Source organism: Urocampus carinirostris, chromosome 9 (assembly GCF_059441175.1).
Source record: "Urocampus carinirostris isolate Australia breed hairy pipefish chromosome 9, RoL_Ucar_1.0, whole genome shotgun sequence".
NCBI lineage: Eukaryota > Metazoa > Chordata > Actinopteri > Syngnathiformes > Syngnathidae > Urocampus > Urocampus carinirostris.
Window position 1 is genome coordinate 4,810,619 of NC_142357.1, and position 23,466 is coordinate 4,834,084.

The 23,466-nt window shown below is 39.7% G+C and overlaps 1 long non-coding RNA gene across 1 annotated transcript; it reads right to left on the reverse strand.

The window, feature by feature from the left end:
• Positions 1-713: 713 nt before the first annotated feature.
• Positions 714-18,121, reverse strand: LOC148359158 (uncharacterized). Its single transcript, XR_015851271.1, has 3 exons — positions 18,009-18,121; positions 16,643-16,720; positions 714-798 (listed from the first exon to the last, which is right to left on the reverse strand). It is a non-coding gene; the product is annotated as an uncharacterized LOC148359158 (long non-coding RNA).
• Positions 18,122-23,466: the final 5,345 nt, after the last annotated feature.

Here is a 23,466-nt window from a genome sequence, read left to right on the forward strand (position 1 = left end):
TTGTGCTAAATTTCAGGGGTTGTTGTAATAGTTGGCTGTGTAGCCCTTTATGGAACTTTTTGTGATTAAGAGCTATACTGAAAGTTGTGACTTTACTTGAGTTATATTATCTAGATCGCTTAAGTAGGGCTGTGTCGATTTATCGACTTGCCGATTCATCACCCCATATTTTTAATTTTTCGACAATCTCATATTTCAGATTGGTCTGAGAAGGTCTTTTTCTGTTGAAATACTGAACTTGTGCACCCCTGCCGTAGGAAATATTTAAGTAATCTATAATAATTAGACAAGCCAATCACTAATAAGGCTTTGTTTGAAGATATCGTTACTTATGACGGTGACAGTTACTAGACCGGCCGCCTACATTTGTGGATTTGCGGTGGGCCCAAACACAGGAAGCACAAAACATGGCAAGGTGCTCAAAAAAGATTGTATTTAGTAGTAGTGATGTGTTCCTTGGCAAATCACTAAAGCTAGCTGATTCAAGTAGTCAGGAACACAGAAGGGCTAAAAGGCAGATGTAGAAGTGTATTATTTTAAATGAAATGATCTGCATTTATGTAGCGCTTTTCAAGTCAAGACTTCCCAAAGCGCTTTATAGTGTGCTTCACATTTTCCAATAGCGGCCATGCAGCCATGTGAGGCGCTAACCTGCTTATTGGGGGCATTAGCGGTTCAGTGTCTTACCCAAGGACACTTCGACATGTAACACGGAGGAGCCGGGATTCGGACTGCGATCTCTTGATCCCAAGACGAGCGCTCTACCTCCTGAGCTAATGCCGCCGCCAAGACTCCATCCTGAACAAGAAAAACATAAAAAATAACAAAAAGGACAAAAAACAATTAGGGGGAGGAGATGTGGGTTTGGCATACATAAGGACTTTTCCCGGGTTTTTCAGTCAGTGTTCTTAACGCAGTGGCAACGTTTCACAGATTTCAGTGCCTATCTTCAGAAACTAAAATAAGTATATAGGTTAGAGTGTTAATCACGGCCACCAGTATCCATCGTTTCAATAATCTCGGGGATTACACTTCTGAATTATGGTACGTGCTAGAGTGGTGGAAAAGCCTAGCATGAGAAAGGATCTGTTGGCCACGGCTATTGTTAAGCAAGTTTCGGTGGTCGGCTTCAATGTGACAATGTACGGTAATTTGTAACTAGATTAGAGGTAAAATCCGATTCACTTTAATTGAGGGGCCGGGCCCAAAGTAAACGAAAAGCTGCACTTCCGAAGCAAAGACCGGCACTGAAGAGGGCGCCTCGGCTGAAGTACGACGCCGAAATCCAGCCAACCTGATGTGTGCATTTTGGCGCTGAAGTACGTATGGTGCCGAGGTGTCCTACTCAAGTAAAAGTACAGTTTCTTCTGAATAATATCACTCAATTACAAGTGAAAAGTAGTCATTCAAATAACTACTTGAGTAAAAGTAAGTGCATGTTGTGCCGATCCTCCACAAAGAAAAAAAACAATGGCAAGATAAAAGCCTGGCTCAGCCAGACTTAATGATTAACATTTTATGCCCAAACCCAGCTCAGGTCTGGGCCCAAGATCTTACCTCTAAACTACTTTTAGAGTAACACACTAAGTTTAGGTGTCAGTAATCCAGGGGAGTAACACAATAATAATTAGTACGGTCCTGAAAGGGTTGTTACTATTTGGATGAGTGCAAAGAGGATTTTATCGGATGCCTGTTATTTATTTGGACTCACTGGTGTCTGTTGTTTTGACTATGGCCTTGTTTTTGCTATTGGCCAATCATGTTGCTGTTCTTTGAATTCCACACTCTTTGGGGCTAATCTGTTTTTGTAACTTTGACAATTTAATAAAAGGTGGGGCTCGGCGGAGAGCTTTGGGAGGGGATTCAATTTTTTTGGGGCACATGCAAGATATTATTGTTGGGAACATCTTTGGGTTGTCTTCCCATTTAGAATATGCACCAAAGTGAATACACAATAGCTCAAACACTAAGTAGCGAGAGAACATCACATATGTAAATTGATTTGACTTATTCATAGCTTTTCCTACATCGCATAATGCTCAAAGCGATTTACAGTGTGTCATATTCAACCATTCACACAAGCTTTTATGGAAAGCTATAGAAAAAAACGACCACAGTAGGAAATAATCTGCATTCAGAAAATATAATTAATTACTTAATTAGCAATCCAAGGGGGGATAAGTGCTTCATAAAAAGAATAGTTGGATAAACAATCTACCTTTTAAAAATGCATCACAGACACATGAAGCCAAAATTATGCAATGGTCTCTATGTTTCAAGCATTGGATAATTTAACAAGCTAAAATCAGGGGTCTCAAACTCACAGCCCGTGGGCCAATTAGGGCCCTCTGGATTACAGTTACAGGCCCCTGCTTTAATATGAAAGTGTCCATTATTTGAACACTCGTATGTCACTCTACCCTGTCGTGAACCCAAAAACAACAGCAATAAAACACCAGTATGAAATCAAACTGTGGAAACTCCAAGTGACCATAAAGCAGCATTTTACATTTATTTTTGTGCGCAGCCTTTTTCCAGGGTTTTGGTTTTTGGATATCAATAGTGCATTTATCTAATATTTCATGTGTTTTTGCTAATTATTTCTTTTTTTTTTTAACGAATGACATGTTTATTACTAGGAGGCACTGGGTAGTATACACTGCTCCTCTATGTGCGGCCCTAGCATATTATGTAATAATTTAATATTGATTGAGTATTTTTTATGTTCATTCTTTTTTGTGGAAAATGTGATGTGGCACAACCACACCCAGACCCTAGCTCCAGGCAGCCCCCAAGTAAATTGAGTTTAAGACCCCTACCCTCAATTTCTTAAATAGATCAAAAAAGCAAATCAGGATTATAGCAGCCTAAGTGTGGTACTCAAAATCAGGTAACACACAGGAATTTACATTTACGTATTACTTGACTCACATTTAAACTACATTGTCATTTTTTTTACAGATGAAACTTAAAACGTGTAATGTCGTTTCACAACTTAGCTTTGTCAGAGACCAGAACAAGCACTCGGATCCAATCGCGTCAGTTTTATAATTTATTTGGACAAGGGTCGGTGGAGCAGGCTTGGGACGTCGTCTCTTGGTGGCAGAAAGTCTCTTTGGACCAAATGGCAGCTCCGTGGTGAAACGCGTGACGAGTAACGTAGCAGGTAAGTCGGTGGCCGGGGCGGGAGAGTAGGTCGTAAACTTTTAACAGAAAAGGGTCAGGCAACGAGAAGCAGGCTTGGAATACACAAAGGGAACGTGGGTACCTTGAAGGTTGGAGGCTCACTCATGGAAACGAGGAGTACACTCGAACGTCCATCTCTGGACGCTGACAGCTTAAGTAGAAAGCTTCCACCAATCAGGAAAGCGCGTTCCAGCACGCCAGCTGATTACCTCAGGTGGCTCCAGTTAGGTAATCACGACAAGCTTAGTTGCATAGAAACACGTTTATTAAAAACTATGGATGACACTTAAACTGAGGAAAAAGTGTGCTGTTGTTATCACTTAAATCATTTCTTATAATGGATGTCATGATTACAGTTTAAAGTTTAGTATTCAGTCAAAATAAGGAAAGAAAACGTAAATTGCTTTTGAACTTGCAAGTAGAACAAGGAAGGAAGCCTTCAGATAAGAAAGCCTAACCTGTAAAGGCCCCCCTTGAAAACCTTTCTTTTTATTACATGTCCTAGGTTACAAAAGCAGACGCCCCTTAAAGGGTGTAGGGATCAAAAACAGCAAAAATGATTGGCCGATAGTGACGATCGAAAGAACGAACAATAGTGTGCAATAATATTCAAAAAACAAATTGACATCCCATTAAATCTCCTTTGCAGGTGTCCAATATAAAAAACGTAATCTACGTATTACATAACACAGATGATTTCAAGTTTAAGTCTAACATTATCGGCAGATACATTTTTCTCGAAATGGGCAAGTGAAGGCTACAGATTTGCTTGCATGCGTGCTTAACTCCAAGGTGAAGGATTGTGGCTGGATTGCCTGTATGAAGACCTCGAGATAATAGTCTAATGATTCCCCTGGAGTCACAACACAACCTACATTAAACTTACGTGTGGCCTGTCATCAAAATACATTTCAAGGCTTATTAAGCATCTCGGGTGAATTGCAGTCCACACGCTTTTTCATGCCTTTCATTAGGCACTTAGCTACCATGTCGATAAAATATTGTTAGCTTTGCATTGCCTGCTTTTAATCTTGATAACATCAAGCTATTAGGGTGGCTGCAAGGGCTTGCAGAAATATATATGTGTTGTTTAGCAAAAAAAAACACCATTGCCTGTTTGTTAAAGAGATTATCAGTGTGTCTATAACACTGTACAAATGAGAAAGTATTACCCAAAAAATTACGAGAAGGCTTGACTTGCTGTTAGCTTGCTATGCTATCACTATTTCTATTCTTGGAGCTGAGGTATGCGCCGAATCAGAATCCCTGGTTTCAATTTTGCCTCACTCTACATACTGTATGCAGACGCTCAGCACAGTAATACGTTAGATACTTATTGTTTTATTAATATTCATATTAAATTGAAAATTTTGCAATGTTCAAGAAGAAAATCCTTTCTGAAGTTGAATGAGAAAAAACCTGACATTGATCAAATATAACCATTTAATATAGTTTGATGATGACAGGTGAGGCACTGACTCCATTGACTACAGGTTAGTGATTTTCCTATACTGCAGTTTCAATACTCTCTTTAAATACAGCAAATAATTTGATCTTTTATTTTTTTTTGATGTTTCAATTTTCACTGTTGTATTTTTTATGGGGTTCTCATTGTATCGGGACTTAGAACAGTAGAGCAGAATTTTTAACCAAGATCTGCCTGAGATTTTTTCTCAAAAGGTTTGGTTTCAATTTCAGTTAAAGCATCGAACGGGTGGAGAGGATAAAACTTGATCAGAAAAACAATGCCACACCTAAACATGTGAAAGCCAGTAAAACAGTTTACCACATGGACTGTGAAAGTACAAACTATCATGGCCTCTAACTCCTGATTTTCCGTGTCATAAACACAGCTTCATTGAAGGATGTTACTTTGCGTCATCATTCTTTAAAAATATCAAGACTGAAAGGATGAAAGTGTCTATGTGGGTGGACCCAAGCAAAAAACAGAATCAATTGCACGACAGCCAAAATCTATGTCAGCTTGCAGAGAAAAGCCAAATTCACACATACAAGCTTATTTTGATGAATCAACCTGGAAAATTGTAGGGCTGCATGAAAAGGAGGAAATACACTTATACTGTGTTCCTCATTCGTACATGCATTAAGTCCTAAGAGCTTTTCCTAACCTGCTATAAAAATGGTAAATTGTATTTATTATAATTTAAGAAGATTTACTTAGATTATGATGCAGCATTGAAGATGTAAACTATTTATTCATTGAATGTAAACAATGACATATGCTGTGATAAAATCAGGCAATGAAAATTTGGCTGCATGGCCACTTATATGATCTCCTATCATCAATTGACATGCAATATGTAATGTATATGAATCAAAATTACACACAGCGTCCTTTACCCTGGGATAGATAATTCGCCCCTCCACCAATATCCCCTAAGTGCCTATTTTCTATGTAGATAGCATAGCAATTCTCTCTCTCACCCAGCACTCTTGACTACTCTGAGTTTATACCTGAGTGTATACAGTAATTGAAAGTCACACTTTAACACCCTACCTGGCCTGCTGCTGCATCTTTTCTGTCAGACAGAAAAGTGGGCAACATCCATTTACCCTCAGCTGCCAGAAGTAACAAATGTGCAATTATGTCTGTTTTGTGTTTTTATTAACAGTTATCTCTATGTAATTGTATCTCCATTTATTTAGTTTTTGTAAAATTTTCACCATCATCACCAACATATTTATTCACCTCATTGGTTTGTTTATAAATATAGATCTAGATTGTAATGACTTTGTATAATTCAACGGTGACAGCAATATAATAACTGACAATAATAGTCGTATAGTTGTTGACAATAATAATAACAGTATCAACAAGCTTAATTATTAGCTTGACCCATCTATTGACTGTATTAGGCTGCTCAATTACATTATTTGGATACCAATAATACTACTGCTAGGAATACTATTTACAGTAATAGACACATAAGTTATAATGATAATACTTATATACTTATCTCAATAGTTATAATGATACCAGAATAATTATTAGTTTTACCTATTTATTAACTCTTTAATGCTGCTTATCAGTAAATGTCATTCAGACACCAGTAATAATGACAAAAATAACAAAAGCGGTAATAGCAGTTAAAAACAGTTATGATCACAATAATTATACTATTACTAATAATGATAACAAGGTTGATTTATGGCTTACACCACCCATTTGCTCTATAATAGTTCTAATCCTTAACTATCAATCCGACCTTTGTATCAGGATTTGAACAGGCGAATATTTGAACATTGTTTGAGCTTACAGCACGGCGGTGCAGTGGTTGGTGCATGTGCGGCACAGTTCTGAGGTCATAAGATCGAACTTTCTTGTGTGGAGTTTGCATGTTCTCCCCATGTTTGCGTGGGTTTCCACTCCGGTGTCCTCCCGCATTCCAAAAACATGCATGTCAGGTGAATTGGCCAGTCCAAATTGTTCCTAAATGTGAATGACCGAGTGAGTTGTCTGTCTCTGTGTGCCCTGCCATTGGCTGGCAACCAGTTCAGGGTGTCCCCTGTTCCCTGCCCATTGCCCGAAGATAGCTTGGATGGGTTCCAGCACCCCTGCCACCCTACTGAGGATAAGCGGTGCAGATAATGGATGAATGGACGGATGTTTGAGCTTACCCCTGTAATTTGTTCAAAAGTTTGACTTCACATACAGACACACACATAATTTCCGGGTTGTTCTCACTGGTTGATTCTTGAAATTACTACATCCCCTTAATTTATAGCTTCCTTCTTTTCGCATAAATAATTTTGGGCTGTTTAAAATGCAGCTGTGAAGTGAAAAACTCCACGAGATCATGTTTTAATAATTTGATCACTGTATCCTGCATTGTGTATAATTCTTATTGCACTTTTTGGGAGAATAAAAAGGGGATGGAGTGAACTTTTGTAATGATTGCCCCAGACTTAAACATAGTATGTTAAATATGGCATAACCAGTGGACAATATAATAAATACAATGCATTATAGTTTATAGTTTGGCTTGGTTAATAATTCAAATGTTTTTAGATACCTTAATTTGTAATTGTCTGATGTGTATTTTCCAGTTTAATCTACTGTCTATGTTAACTCCTAAAATTTTTATTTCTGATACATTGTCTATGGCAACAGCAACCATTTTCACAGCCAGGTCTAGATTTTCGTTGTGATTACCGAAGAATATCACTCAGCTCGGTAGCCTAGATGGTAGGGCGCCCGCTCCGAGTCTGGGAGGTCGCTGGTTCAAGCCTCGGCTGAGTCATACCTAAGGCTTACAACATTGGTACTCATTGCCTCCCTGCTTGGCGCCCAGCATTAAGGTTGGAATTGGGGGGTTTGGTCACCTAATGACTAAAATGGCTGAGCCCTGTTTGGCTGCGGCTGCATCGGCTCGCTACAGTTTAACTGTACGGGTCAGGTGTATTGACATTTCGTTCTGTGTGCATGGTTACAAAGAATGACAATAAAAGGAAATTCTATTTAGTTTTTTTTTTAAATTTAAAGATAATTTGTTAATGTCCATCAATTTTTTTAACTTAACTAATTTATTATTAATATTTGTTACTCGATTAATATAATTATCTTTGGAATAGAAAATGTTAGTGTCATCTGCAAATATGACTAATTTTAACAGTTTTGAAACATCAAAAATATCGTTAATATACAGATTGAAAAGCTTTAGACCCAGGACCAAACTCTGTGGTACTCTGCAACAAATGTCCAAGTATCCAGATGTCAACTCTCCCTTATTCACATATTGCTGCCTCCCAGTCAAATAACTTTGAATCCATTCCAAAGTCACTCCTTGGATGCCATATCGTTTTTAATAGTATATGATGATTAACGGAATGAAACGTTTTTTTGAAGTCAATAAATATCCTTGCTGTGAATCTCTTCTTTTCTATGCTATTCATTATTTGTTCTACTGCATCAATAACAGCCATTGATGTTGATCTTATTTCCCTAAATCCATATTCCATTCATCCATTATCTGCATGGCTTATCCTCAGTAGGGTCGCGGGGGTGCTGGAGCCCATCCCAGCAATCTCCGGGCAGTGGGGAGGGGACACCCTGAACTAGTTGCCAGCCAGTCAAAAGGCACATAGCCAGAAAAGTCACTTGCTCATTCACACCTAGGGACAATTTGGACCGGCCAATTAACCTGACATACATGTTTTTTGGAATGTGGGAGGAAACCGGAGAGGCGGGAGGAAATCCACGCAAGCACGGGGAGAACATGCAAACTCCACACAGGAACGTTCAATTTCATGATGTAAAAACTGTGCCGCACACGTGCTAACCACTGTGCCGCCGAGCTGCCTAAATCCATATCGACTTTCGTTAATCAATTCATGCTTATCTATAAATTGTTCTAGCCTATTCTTGTAGAGTTTCTCCACTATTTTAGATAACTGAGGAAGCAGAGATACTGGTCTGTAGTTTGTGAAAAAGTGTTTGTTTCCAAGTTTGTATATTGGTATATGCCATGTCCTGCACGATTGTCAAGGCGCCCAGCTGGCCCCGCCCCTTGACACCGGCTGAGACCCATTGAACTGATTACCTGTGGAGTACATAAACGCTCCTTTTAGGACTGCCCGTTGCCAGACCATTGCTTTACCTTGTTGAAAACCTGTTCATGCCTGTTTGATCTGAGTAATGCCTAGTTTGTAATTTTGATTGCCTTTAAACCTGTTTTGTTTTGTCTTTGGTCCGTTTGTGTGTTGGACAACTTTTATTTGCTAATTAAAGTGACAGATCGTCTACGCATATGAGTTCCGACTTCCTGCTTCCTGGTTCGTTTCCTGACAGAATGGTCTGGCCAAATGATGTGAACTCAGTGAACGATGCCAACACAATTTGGGGAAAGCTGGAGGACGCCGTTTGGGGATCGCCCAGTGAGGACGCCGCCCTTCAGCTGCAGGCCGAGCAAGCCAAACGCATGCAACGCCAGATGGAGCAATTCCCTGTCTCGTCTGCTGAATGAGCTCCTATCGGCAACGGCCCCGCCTTTTGCGGCTCCTTCTCTGGCCGCGACGTCACATTCCCTGCCCACTCGAACCACAACCGCGCCCGTCGTGGCCATTGCTGTGCTTCGGATGGGGTTCCCGGGAAGATTTGGCGCCGAGCTGTCCGAGGATCCTGTCGGCCTCAATGCCACGCCTATCGGCCGACCCTCCATACCCATCTATCGGTCTGACTCACTCACCTGCTTGCCTGTCTGACTCTCCTGCTTGCCTGTCTGACTCTCCTGCTTGCCCGTCTGACTCCCCTGCTTGCCTGTCTGACTCCCCTGCTTGCCTGTCTGACCCCCATGCTTGCCAGTCCGACTCCCCTGCTTGCCAGTCCGACTCCCCTGCTTGCCGGTCCGACTCCCCTGCTTGCCGGTCCGACTCCGACGATCGCCGGTCCGACTCCGACAACCGCCGGTCCGACTTGTCCGCCTTCCGCTCCTGCCTCTCCCGGTTCCTGCGTTTTCGGGAGAGGGAGTGGGGTTGCCCACATCGGGAGTGTCGACCCATTCTGGGGGGCGAGGTAGTTGTTTCCTTTTGGGACCTCAGGAGCTGTCCCTTGAACGGGGGGTTCTGTCATGTCCTGCACGGTGGTCATGGCGCCTAGCTACCCCCGCCCCTTGACACCAGCTGAGACGCAATGAACTGATTACCTGTGGAGTACTTACACGCTCCCTTTGGGACTGCCCGTTGCCAGACCATTGCTTTACCTTATTGAAGACCTGTTCATGCCTGTTTGATCTGAGTAACGCCTAGTTTGTAATTTTGATTACCTATGTTTTGTTTTGTCTGTGGTCCGTCTGTGTGTTGGACAACTTTTATTTCCTAGTTAAAGTGACAGATCGTCTACGCATATGAGTTCCGACTTCCTGCGTCCTGGTTTGTTTCCTGACAGTATAACTTTTGCTATTTTCATTTTATTTGGAAATTTCCCTGTTTGTAATGACAGATCACATGTATAGGTTAATGGTTTCACAATGCTTCGTATGATCTGCTTAACTAATACCATATCAGTCAGTAGACGTTTTATTTTTACTGTTGTTTACCAAGTCTAATAACTGATTTGGTTACACCACAAAAAAATATTGTCTTTGGGTTTATTTTTACCAGTGACTCAATTTTTTTTCTACTGCTCTTGGGTATATTTATAAGTATTTCCTGTCCAACATTTACAAAAAAAACATTAAAATCCTCCACAGTTTGATTTAAATATTAATTGTCCCTGTTGTTTTCAGTGAAATAGTTTGGATAGACATTAGTTACACGATTACCTTTTATTATGGTATTTAATATTCCCCAGATGCATTTAACATTGCTCCTATTCTTATGCAATTAATTGGTATAACATTTCTTACTTGCTCTTATTATGCCTGTCAATTTGTTTTTATACGTTTAAATCAGGATGCAGCTTCTTTAGTTCGTAGTTGAATACATTCTATATATAAAGGGTTTTTCTTCTTGCAAGCATTCTATAAACCCTTTGTTGTCCACGGATTATTTAATGAGTTATTGTTAATATTAATTTGTCTTATTGGACAATTTTATTGTACTCTGTATTGAATATTCCCCAAAAATATATCAAACACACATCGTCTGAACCACATATTGTTTTCCAGTTTAGTTTAATTTAGTTTTTAAACTTCTGACTTCGACTACAGTCATCCACTTTCCTTTCCAATATAGATTTTTTTTGTCTTCCTCCAGAACCTGCATGCTTTGTTCTTTCACCTTCGCCAACATTTAAAGTAGCATATCTTTTTTGTTTGTAATATCTTCTACCTTGTTTGCAAGAAAGTCCAATGTTTTCTCATATCCTCCTTCTCTTGTGAGGCATGATTTTTTTTCGGCCCCATAATTATTTCTGAATAATCAAGACCTTCTCAAGTCGACCTGCTTTTGTCAGCTCGCCCATCAGTTGACCATTCCAGTTAGCCTCTCCTCACAGTGAAAACCACCACAGCCAAGAGTAGCCGGGAACAAAAACAAAACATCAAAAAGAAAGTCCTCAAAGTAGTCCTCGGTTTCTCAAAAAAGAAAAAAAGTTTCACGAACGAAAGTTTCTCACTTTCATTTCAAAACAAACGGCTCGCCTCCTATTTATACTTTACACCAACCAAATTGATGGATGCACGAGATATGAAAGAGTAAAAATGTCAAAGTTCTTAGCGTGCTAGAGATACAGTGCAGTGTGTATACACGCGAACAAGGAAGTAGAAGCTGGATTTCTTCTTCGGGGTGGATGCTGGGTGACCTCTCACAGCGCCACGCGGCGGAAAGAAGCACAACAGCACTGTCCTCTACTCGGAAAAAGGTGCACACAATACAAAATCTAACAGCTAAGTCCGGATATTTTTCGACATCCCGAAAAAAATGTTCGTATCTACCGTTTTGCGTAAGTCGAATGTTCATAAGTAGGAGAGCATCTGTACTGGTAAAGTTTGCAATGTAGTTATTCAATGAAAATTGTACATTTTTACTGCTTAAAATATTTGCTCTGTGTATTGTAATCATAAACTGACTCAAGGGAGGAAGGGTTCAATTATTCAAAGCAAAGTAAAATACGCGTTCTATGACATACTTTGTCCCGTAACACAGGGAGTCAAAATAATCAATGCAATTCATGAACAACGCTTTTGTTTACATAGCAATTCGCTCTTTACTCAGTGACCAATGAGCTAATTGCATTTTATGTATGAGTATGAAGCCATGGAATCAACTCAAGTCATTGGTTGTGCTGTTGCTTTTACAGGACTAGATGACGGAAGACATAAAACCACTTTTGGATACAAAGAGTGCAAGAATATATTACACTGCACTGGAGAAATGTGCTCATAGGGCATTTGAATGCTGCTTTTTTTTCCGTGTACTTCTGCATTTTCACCAGGCTCATTTTCACATGGGCGGAGGATGCTTTATGGCCCCAATAAATTACAAGTACTGTAAGTTAGAAAATGTTAATGCAAGGGTTAATGGAAAATGTTAAAACACAGCAGCAGTTTCCTGTTGTTTTTGTTAGCTTTTTCTTTTGAATATATGTACAGCGTCAATTATCATGATGCCCAAACTAACAGTAGGAGCTTTTTCTTATTGTTTTTTGACACAATGGCTCAGGGGCATAATGCAAAAAAGTGAAATAAGGAAATCCAGGCTAACTGAATAAGAGCAGGCCATGGCCATTCCAGGACAGCGAATATTTCTCAATTTAAATATATGATATTTAGACAAAATTGGCCCAATGAGTTAAAATCACCAAAATGAATGAAAACATTATATGCAGGGACAGGTACACAGCAACCAGGTTGATCATCTAAGGAGGACTTTTGTTTTCTGAGAGTTAGCCACCCCACCTAAGCCCTACAGCAGTGGTGGGCCATCAGGGCCTACAGGGCCTTCCCTGCTGGCCTAGAAAATATATGAAACATAATATTAATTATACTTTGTCCATCAATACTTTAAATAATTCCATATTGTCTGTCAGCTTCTTTTAACTACTTCTCCTGGTTTGTGCTGATTTAACCATCCACATTTCAGCCACTAGTTGTTGCTAGGCTCAGAAATCTACCCTAGGGTGTTCACATAAAGCCCTGAAGGTTGTGTTACAGAATATCAGTCTTTGAGGAAGCTGTTGGTTTAGCTAATTAGATTCTGAGGTGGCTGAGCGCCTGCTAGCGGGCCTTTGATAACATCACATCTTTCACAAACTGGCCAAGGGGCAGTAACCCGCCAATGCGATTGCACCAAAAGGTGTTTAACATGAAAAGACTGAGCTGTACAAGAAAATACATATTGTTGATTAAATAGTAAAAGTTTGGACAAATCCGATGCGAGAAAGCCTTTTGCAATCGAGTTTTGTCTGCCACTATCAACTTAGAGGTAAGATATTAAGCCCTAGCTTAAGCCCGACCCAATCTGAATTTCGGGCCAGGTTGAGCCTAAAATGTCAATCATTAAGTTTGGGTAGCTTCTTTCTCGCTGACATTTTTTTTTTCGTTATACACCTTTCGTTGTTCTTCTTTGTCTCTTTATACAGTCTTGTTTAACTTACAATTCGTGACAAAAAAACGGAAATCTCCGTCTGTGTGGACCACTTCGCTAACGCCCCTGCACTCAGGCTGTCCACGTTGTCCCCGAGCTGACAGCTCTTGGCAGCGGTGTCCAGTGCTGTCAAACCCAGAGAACCGGGCCCGGTGGGGGATGGGGTACGCCCAAATAACTTCTCCCCGAGTCCTTATAAATGAAATAGGAAGTGTCACTTCCAAGAACTGGTTCATAGAGCTGGTTCATTCACGAACAACACTTCACCAATTCAGACTGGAGCTGAAGGCCTCGGTGTGAAATGCACGGCCCACCACTGCCCCACACATACCTTCGAATGGATTACTGTACTGTATATTGCCTGTTATCTGAGGAACAATAAGCCAATGTGTGTAGAAAGTGTTGCATTCCACCAAAACCTCACATGTAGCGGTGTCACCAAGCCCCAAGACCAAAAGTGATAAAACGTTCCCCACTAAGCAGCTTGAAAAGAAAAGCACGGTTTCCATAGGAACAGAACTTAACGCAATTAGACGAGCTGTGAAAGGTGCTTGATGAGCCATCGTTCACGAATGTTCCTCAAAATATCCATCTGGAATGCATTGAAGCAGTTCTGTGACTCGGTGTATTTATTTCGCCTCCGTTTGGCACGCTTGTTACCTCCAACCAGCCTACCCTCTCATTTTTGTCGTAATTTCTAGCTTGAGGCATACTTCCTCAACGGAATTTCATCCTACATCATGAAGGCACCAATCATCATCTGATCAGGACGCTTGTGTAATGCTAAAACCTCGACATGCAAGGGAATTAAACATTATTCACTGGACGACTATGTCAAATTATCACTTGCATCCAGAAACCAGAAGCATGTTTGTCGCAGAAAAGCAGATTTTACTGATGTCTATGCGCCCAGATAATAAGCTCTTTTCACATTCAAAAGTGCTACACAGTACAGTGTGGAATTTAATCCAGACAGATTTCATCGAAGAAGGACATCGTGATTACAGTATGTAGCTGATTCAGCTAATCCAGATAATTAGATTCTTGCTAACATCTGCCTCTGAATACTTTGAGTTCAACACACGTTCAACACACACTGCACACTATGTTTACATGCCAGCAATATTTAGATCAGGGACGGAATTCAGGTTTCCTAACATTTGTATACCCGCATGAGCAGATAGATCACACCTGTCTAGAGAAATTGCTTCCCATTAGACAAACCAGGAAATTTTAGATGTCCCCAAGAGTCAGCATATTGAATATAAAGCGTCCAGTGCCTAGCAAAAGTATTAGCTCCCCAAGAACTTTTTGGCCTCTTGTTCTGTCAGCTCAGCCAATTGATCCAGAAGATACCTGATGACTTCTGAATGATACAAAGTTTGGCCTAAATGACTAACAATGACAAGCAGAGTGTACCTGTGTGTGAGATTAGATTTCAGTTTAAATGCACCTGCTCCGTGAAGGACTCAGATGTCTATGGAAAGAGAACAGAAAGCATTATGAACACTAAAGAGCACACCAGGCAGGCACAGGGTAAAGTAGTGGAAAAATTCAAAGCCAGAATGATATACAAAACGATTTTGCAACTTTTACACTACTTCCAGAGCATTGTGCGAGCAATAATCAAAATGAAGATAACATAAAACCACCGCAACCTGACAAGACCTGGATGGCCATCTAAACTTTCGGCACAAACAAGAAAACAACCAATCAGAAAAGCAAACAAGAGACCCATGATTATATTAGATGACCTGCAGGCATACACGATGAGGTGGGACTATCCGTGCATGACACAACTATTAGTCCTACTCTGCATGAATCTGCCTTTTTTGGAAAAGTGTCTAGGAAAAAGCACTTTCTAAAAGAATTCCATAAAAAGCCCATTTGGCTTTTGCAAAAAGCCTCATGGAAGACACAAAAATATGGGGAAGAAGGTGCTCTGATCAGATGAGACGAAAACTGAGTTTTTTAGGCTGAATGCATGGTGTTACGTTTCGGAAATAGTGAAACTGCACATCACCCTGAAAAAAAGCATCCCCAATGTCAAACATGGTGGTGGCAGCATCATGCTTGGGGGTTACTTTTCTTCACAAGGACTAGGAAGATTGTTAGAGTTGATGGGAAAATGGATGGATCGAAATACAGGGCAATTCTGTAAGAAAATCTGAGAGACCTGTGAATCGGGTGCGGGTTCACCATCCAACAGAAAAATGAGCCTAAACATAAAGTAAAATCTACAATGGAATAGTTTAAAACTTACAATATAAATATGTTGGAATGGCCAAGCCAAACTTACGACCTTAATCGTATATGGCATTGGTGGAAAAATCTGTAACATGCTGTGCACAAAGGATCACCATCAAATACTTTATTGCATGAGGTCTGCCAAAATGGACTGAAAATTGTCTCAAACTCGCTTTAGGGGTCTTGTGAGCCAAAATTGCCTCCATCTCACTTGTTGCTCTGTCTTGGGATGTGAGGCTGCAAATATTTCTTGTGTAAATAGAAAGTACAGGGACAAGTAAGTGAAAAAAGACTAAAGTGTCATTAGAATAAGTAAAAGCTGTTTATGATTGTCATTTGTACTGTGAAAAAAATTTTGATTATCTGAAATTCTCAAGTGCTCATTATCAGGTAAAATGTAGTTTTTGTACTACTGTTTAAGGTTCACACAGCTCTTAATTGCCAGAAACCACACTTTTACAAGTAGTGTGTCATCTATAGTACAGGCCGGCAGCGCCCATCCCTCTCCTAGCTATATTTTGGTTGGACTTGAGCCCCCAACATGGAACACTACTGGTTTTCATGGCTTCGTGAGTTGACTCGGATACAGCACCTTCATTATCTGGTCGTTGTCGTATTTATTATTCATATATCCAGTTAATTTAACCAAAAATGTAAAATTGAACATGTCAGCATCGCATTGTTTATACAGTATGAAAAAGTTTAGGCACCCTTGATAAATGTCAAGGTTTTCTTTTAGAAATATTCTTCTGAAGAGCAATTTCATTCCATCCCGCATATTAGTTTTGCTTTGGGCTCCAGGGCCAGTTGTACAGTGGATGCTTCTGCCAGGAGTGGGATTGGCATGACCTGTTGCTGGTTGGTTGGGGGCATTGGAGTGATATCGCTCCACCAGGTCTTAGCCGACAACCTCTCACTGTACTAAAAAGGTTTTCTTGCATTATACAGTACCCAGCACTTACCATAATTCAGGAGTGTAATCCCCACTGCCTCGGTTCATCTCACTCTTATTTCTTTAAATTTCTGAACACACACTGATTTCGGTGAAACAGGCTCCCAATGAAAAATATTGATTAGCAAACCAAAGCAAGACCTCATGATTGTCAAACTCAACACTTCGGGCTCTCGAATTCTGTATCTTATTTAGGGGTGGCTTTCTTCTTACCTTTTCAAAATACTGTTGATGGGGATGTGGTCTTGGAGTATCACACTGTCATATTTGTCTTTCACCTCTTCTGGTTTCCTGAATATATGTGTTTTCTGTGAGTGGAAAATATGTAGCAATGGCAAAAGATTTTTGAAGATACTGTATACAGTTCTGTAGAGCACGAGTGCACACACAACAAAAAAAACTATCACAGATACTATGATAATTGATCAAAGATCAGGAAAAACTGAAATGTTTGCAAAAAGGTGGTAAATCAATCAAACATGATGACAAGGTGCCTTACTTAGGGTTGTGGTCCACGCCACATTAAGGCTCATCAGCATAATGTTCCCACTGGACTCATTAACGATTAGTGAAGGGGGCATTATCACTTGATAAGGTGCAGTCGTGATAGGACTCAGCTCCAACCATCCCTTCTGTACATGTTCAGTCATCACTTGCCTTTTGATTTTTTTGACCAGGCGCACTTGAATGACCTCCCATCACTTTATGTTGAAAATGCTCGCCAGAGATGAAAGGGACATCTGACATTCTGAAACATCCTCCTTCTCTCATCCATGATTCAAAAGCATACAGCTCCATCATTTGTTGAGAGCGGTTCCAATTTGTTCACCCATATTGCCCAACCTAAGCAATAGCATTGCTTATCTAGCGATAAAACCTGGCTATTGCAGATGAAAATTCATAGTACAGTAAAAATCTGGGACTTCACTTTCTGGCCAGTTCAAGTCTACTGCAACTCTGTGAATAGGTGGATTTTTTTTACTTTTATATAGTAATTAAATGGCAGAATAAATACACCATTTGCACCATTGTGGGAATAGATCGTTTTCAAGTGAAATTATGCGCATACCTATATGTAGCGAGTCGGCCATGCTAGATGTGTCCAACAGATGCTGTTTGATGTTATCATGGGTCTTCACTGTTATGCCAATGATTGTTCAAATGAAAGAGGAAGGTGTAAGGCAGGGGCTGGGAACCTTTTATACCCAGATGAAAAAAAGCAAAAATATTTTGATGGAGTTTTTTGGGGAGAGAGAGCCAGCCACACCATATCAAATTCAACAAAACCTCCGAACCCACTCTCCAGACAAAAGCTAATTCGTTAGGACACTTTGTTTTCCTGTGTGATGTTTGACCATTTGTTAAAATCTATGAGATTATAATAATGCTAGCGCCTGTGTCCCATATGAATATAAATACCACTTAAAAAGCGTTTCCCTTCCGCAGTAACTTAAGAGTGTTGAGGCTCATTTTGACTGTCATCTTTGTCTTAAATAATGGTTTCAAAACAAGGTGTGAGCAAAGTTTCTCTTATAAAAATTTTACAAAATACTGCAAACGAGGATACCAACTTCTTTACCTTCAGTGAAGACCGCGCGGGGCGAGGAGAAGTACTGTTCCAGTTTTTAATATTGGACACCGGCTAAACTTTACACACCTGGGCACTCCGGTCATGGAGGGCCATACATCCTGCCAGATTTTGAAGTTTGCTCTTCTTTAACTCAGGTGATACAAATTATAACCTCGTTAGCAAGCTAGCAAGTGCTCGTTAACGATACTGGTGATTGTAATCACCTGTATTGGATCAGAGAAACCTCAAAAATCATGCAGAAGATACGGTCCTCCGGGACCAAAGTGCCCAGGTCTGGGCTAAAGAGATTGCACAGGATGCCGGTTTTATCATTACTATTATCCTCAACTTTGGTTTATTATGTTGACTGTTATGCTGAACACATTATGTTTACATCAGGGTATAGGCAGCCCTCAGAATGATAGTTTAAAGCCCTCTGTGCAGATCCAGTACGCCACTGTCCTCCAAAAGTCACCAGTCTCTGGATGAACACCTTGATCACCCACACCTGGCCCTCATTACCACCAAGGAAACACGTCTTTGGCCGGAGTTTACTTCTATCTTCAAGGAAACGAATGGTCTGTTGAAAAGATTGGAATTCCGATTCTTTTAGACAACCGGCTTTTTCGGCTTGGCTCACGAAAAAGAGATAACACTTTCGGCTCCGGAACGGCTTTTTACATTGTTTTTGTTGTTTAATTCATATATTACCATTAATTATGTATTATTATGAAAGCCTTCAAGGGGGAAAATAAAGCAAAATAACACCTAAACAGTAACACTAAAAAACACAGGAAACATGAATTGGAATATTTCTAAAGGCACAAAGAAAGAGATAAATCACAAAACAATTTTAACCTTTTTATACTCAACAAATTTAAAGTAAAAAACAAAGAATGGCTCGAGGAAAAAAAAGCATTTTGACCAATAACAAGAGAAAAATAAAAAGGGAACCAGCTCTTCGTTAGTGGGTTGCCGGCTTCCGTCATCCACTTCCAAGAGCTGGCTCAAAGACCCGTTCTGTCTATGAACGAATCGAGTCTGTATCCAACAGCACTGTCAAATATAGGGCTTACATTTTTTTGCAACCCGTAGCAGGAAGGTGCAAACAATTATGTGTCTAGGATAGGCTGGTGTTATCTAAAACATACGTATTGTTCTCCGTACGAGTATTTAAAAGATGCACATGTACATATTATGTAATTTGTTTAATGGATTTTGAAAGGAAAAATAATGAAAACCATTGTTTTTACCACTATGAAACACTGAAAAATATACTATCCCTTTCAGTGCAGCCCTAGCGGATTATGCATTAATTTGTTACTGAATGCTTTTCTTATAAATTCTTAATCTTTATTTTCATATATTACTTTGTGTGGGTAATTAGAAATATATTATATTTGAAAACAGTTGAATGTTTTTATACAAACCTTTTTGGTGGAAAACCCGATTTCGGCGCAAACTCACCCAGAACCTGGCTCCGACGGCCCCAATGTAAATTGACTTTGAGACCCCACCTTTAGAGAAAAGAATCAGCGGAGGACTTTTCAACATATTTGGAATTTTGCATCGTGAGTGTTTTTTTGTAGTCCTTCCCCGTTGTACTTGCAAGTTAAGAATCATTGATGTATTCTCTCCCATTTTAGGTGTCTACTGAACTATGAACTCATTAGAAATATAGTCGTGCATTTGACACTCTAAAAAGACAATTTATTTTCAAACTATTTTCTCTCCTGAACTTCCTTGATTGGAGAGCATCGCCGATGCCGCTTCACTGTCGTTCACATTTGTCGTTGCTGTTTTTTAAATTTCTGCACATGTAGCACATGCATTTTTTTCACGCTCCTTTGCATCTTTCGTCTCTCTTTGCTCTTGTATCCCTTTTCCTCTCATGCCTCCATATATCTGTGACAGCTGTTGTTGCTTCTCTGTGTTTGCAGCCCACGCATTATCAGGCAATGAATTCATTTAGTGCTATTAGACACCTCTCCACAGACCCTGCCCAGAGCTCACATAAAGAAGAGAAGGCATTTAAACGGCATAATTCATGACACAGTGAGCAGCGGCAGCGACGGAGCGGTAATGTGCTTCAGAGCCATCAACTATCAGTAGAGAGTACGGCAAGTGTGGAAGCGCTACTGTTATCTTTTTCGCAGTATGCTCCATTAAGTGTTGCATGTTTGACATCAAAGGGTTCCCCCGGCAAAAAAATGACACATTCTACGGGATTTAGGCTCCAACGTGTGCTCTCGCTGCCTACAAATGCAAATTCGCTCAGCATTTAAAGCTTTTTATCCACTTCCCTTGATTCTCCGCCTCACGTTTGACATCAGCGCATTTCTGCAGTCACCACTTTCTATTTATTTACATCCTCCCCCGTCTTACAATCCATCAGACTTGAACTACGTCGCAATCTCTCTCCTTACACTTTTTTTATGTGGTATGACCACAAACAAATATAATCTTTATCAGCGTTGGCCATGTTACGGATAAACAGTAATTAGTCACTTGTACCAGTACTTTTTTTTTAAAAAAGTACTTCAGTTACCCCCCAGATTCACGGATTCCGTAACCACCTGCATTGTCGGGGCACCACTTCCTGTGATGTGTCTTGGGTAAGTACAGCCTGTCGGTACCTGTCCCTCTCTCTCCAGGCGTTTTTTTGGGGTAGGGGTTTGGTCCCCCGATAAGAGAGTGTTTCCATGGTTACCAGTAGGAAGAGAGGCCTCTTGATCCAATTCCCCCTAAATGTTCCCAATCATCATATCAAAAGTGGTGTTGCTACTAGGCAATACCATATTTTCTATAGGTCGCTCCAGAGTATATGTCACACCAGCCCCAAAATGCATAATTAAGAAGGAAAGAACATGTTTAATTCGCACACAGGATATAATTCACATTTTAGGGGGAAATTCAATTGAGAAAATCCAACACGCAAAACATGTCATCTTGGAAGGCATTTGAAAATAATTTTTAAGTATAGAACATGGTATACAAACGTTACACATATCTACATTTCTTAGACTAGCTCGTCAGTAACCACGTAACAAATTAAGAATTATTCAAATGCTTTTAGCATAAAGAACATTTACACCAAACTATCATCTTTACATCAAATCAAAACTTCATCCTCTGTGTCTCTTTTACTGGTCAACAACTCCCGATAGTTCCTGGAGGTCGATAATGCACCTGCTTCCTCCTTCCACTTGGATGAAATGATCAATAAAGGCCTAGAGCGCCTTCTTGTGGTTTAATGTGAAAATAAAATCGGAAGTGATACAGTGTACCGGTAATGAAAAACAAAAACCTAATGATAAAATTTTATGTTAATAATTTCACATATAAGTCTCACCGGAGTATAAATTACTAAAAACTATGAAAGAAACTATGATTTATAGTCTGGAAAATACAGTAGTCAAAAATAATGTAATCATATTTACAAAATACTTTGTAAATACGCTTACCAAACCAGTAAAAAAAAAAAAAGATTTGATCTGTATTTGTTAGCATTGGCCCTCAACCTTAAAAAAAACATAGTCAATTGTTTTGCTACTACTTCCAGATGACTGACACAGTGTGTTATTCTCAAAATTACTATCTAGTTACAAATTACAGTAATACTCGTATAGTACCAACCCCCTAAAACTGATTTAAAGTAACCACGTAACAAAATAAATTGAAAAAATACTGTACATCAACTTGTAGAAGCAGTGAACCTTTCATATTTCTTGGTTTGTGCAATCTTGAGAGCTTGCAAACACACTTACCCAACACACTATATACATTTTGTATATTGGTTTCAAACCCATCGAAGATATCCATCTCCATTTTTGGGTAATGCCCAAGATTTTTTTCAGGCACAGTGTGTTTCAAATGTAGTTTTACAAATAAAAAGACCATAATTCAACACACCTTTACAATGAATTCTGTGCTCATGTTTTCCCCATTGATTTCTTCCAGTTGGTTTGTTGTTCCTGTATAAGCCACACCTCCCTTTCCACACACCACCAACCTTTCGCTACTGGTGTCTCACAACCAAATATGCGCATATAAGTTGACCCCCTAATTTCGGTATTTTTTTTGTCATGTTTTGAGATCTCTGTGATGGTTTGGACTTATGGAAGGAATGGATCAAGGCTGTTTGACTAAAAGAGTATATAGTGCAGTGGTTGGAAATAGAATGAAAGAAAGGCCCAAATGTGGGGTAAACATAGTCTGGATGTGAGGCCGGGTAATTTAATCGATGCAACAGTGTGTGCTAGTGATAAATGTGAATGGCGAAGGAGAGTTAAGGATGACTGATATTGATGCATATGATATGAAAGGGGTAAACCAGTGTATGCCTCTCTACCAATGAAGGGTTGCATGGCATGGTGTTGTGCTATGGGTTTAATGTTTAGTGTCAGGTTGGGAAGAGGGAAGGAGAATGAAAGTTTGGTGAATATAAGTATTTTTGACTCTAGCCACCTCCCTTGAGGGAAATATGGCTTTGGTATTCAGATAGATAAGTTGTCACGTTTTGCGGAGGTAGACCCAAATGCAGAAAAGCCAGAATGGAGGCAGGTGTCTCCAACAAAGGATAGTATTTATTAACAAAAAACAGAAGCAACAAACAAAAAGAAACCAAGTATTACATAGAATAGTAAAGTGTCTAATCCATAAACAAAAACATACTTGAGATGGTAACAGAAGGCAGAATGTAAGTCGCATGGAAATGGCAATCAGAATTACAATGGCAATGACTTGACCCCGTGAGCAGTCCAAGCAGTCAAAAAGAGGTAATAAGAAAGAATGGGCAATTCAGCATCAATTTTGCGCATTTTCTACCGCGGGCAACCACGGGCCAAAAAAAAAAATCGCAAAATTGTACACGCGATACAGACACAAACGGCTTAGGAAGGGTTTTTGGCAGATTAGGAGTTATGGGTTACAGCATGAGATATGTAGGAGTGCTCAATGATCAGAGACGACTTTTTTCATTATCTATAACTTAATTACGTGTTATGGTACTCGTTATCAACACGTTTCTTTGTGACACATTAGTCCGAAAAGTGATCGTTATTTCTTATGGCCAATAAATTAGCTAGCTTTTTGTCACCTCGTTTAAGTCTTCATATCAGGTTTTGCACACGCGCATGCATGTGCTGACACACATATACTCATACATATTAATTGGAAATAAAACTAAAGGGCCTCCTCAGCTCGTCGTTAACTTTGACAGAGCCATTAATGGAAAGTCATTACCTGCTAATGAATGCCACGGTATCTGTTAAGTGTTGTTTTGCATGCATTTACTCATCTCGATAAGCAGATATTGTTGCTCAAGTAAATTTGAATATTTTAGATTAGAAATACATTGAGCATTTGTTGCAAATTTCGAAAACTATGTGTAATCTATTTAAGTACCGTATTTTCTGGACTGTTGAACACTTCAGAATATAAATAACACCGACTTGAAAAAACATAC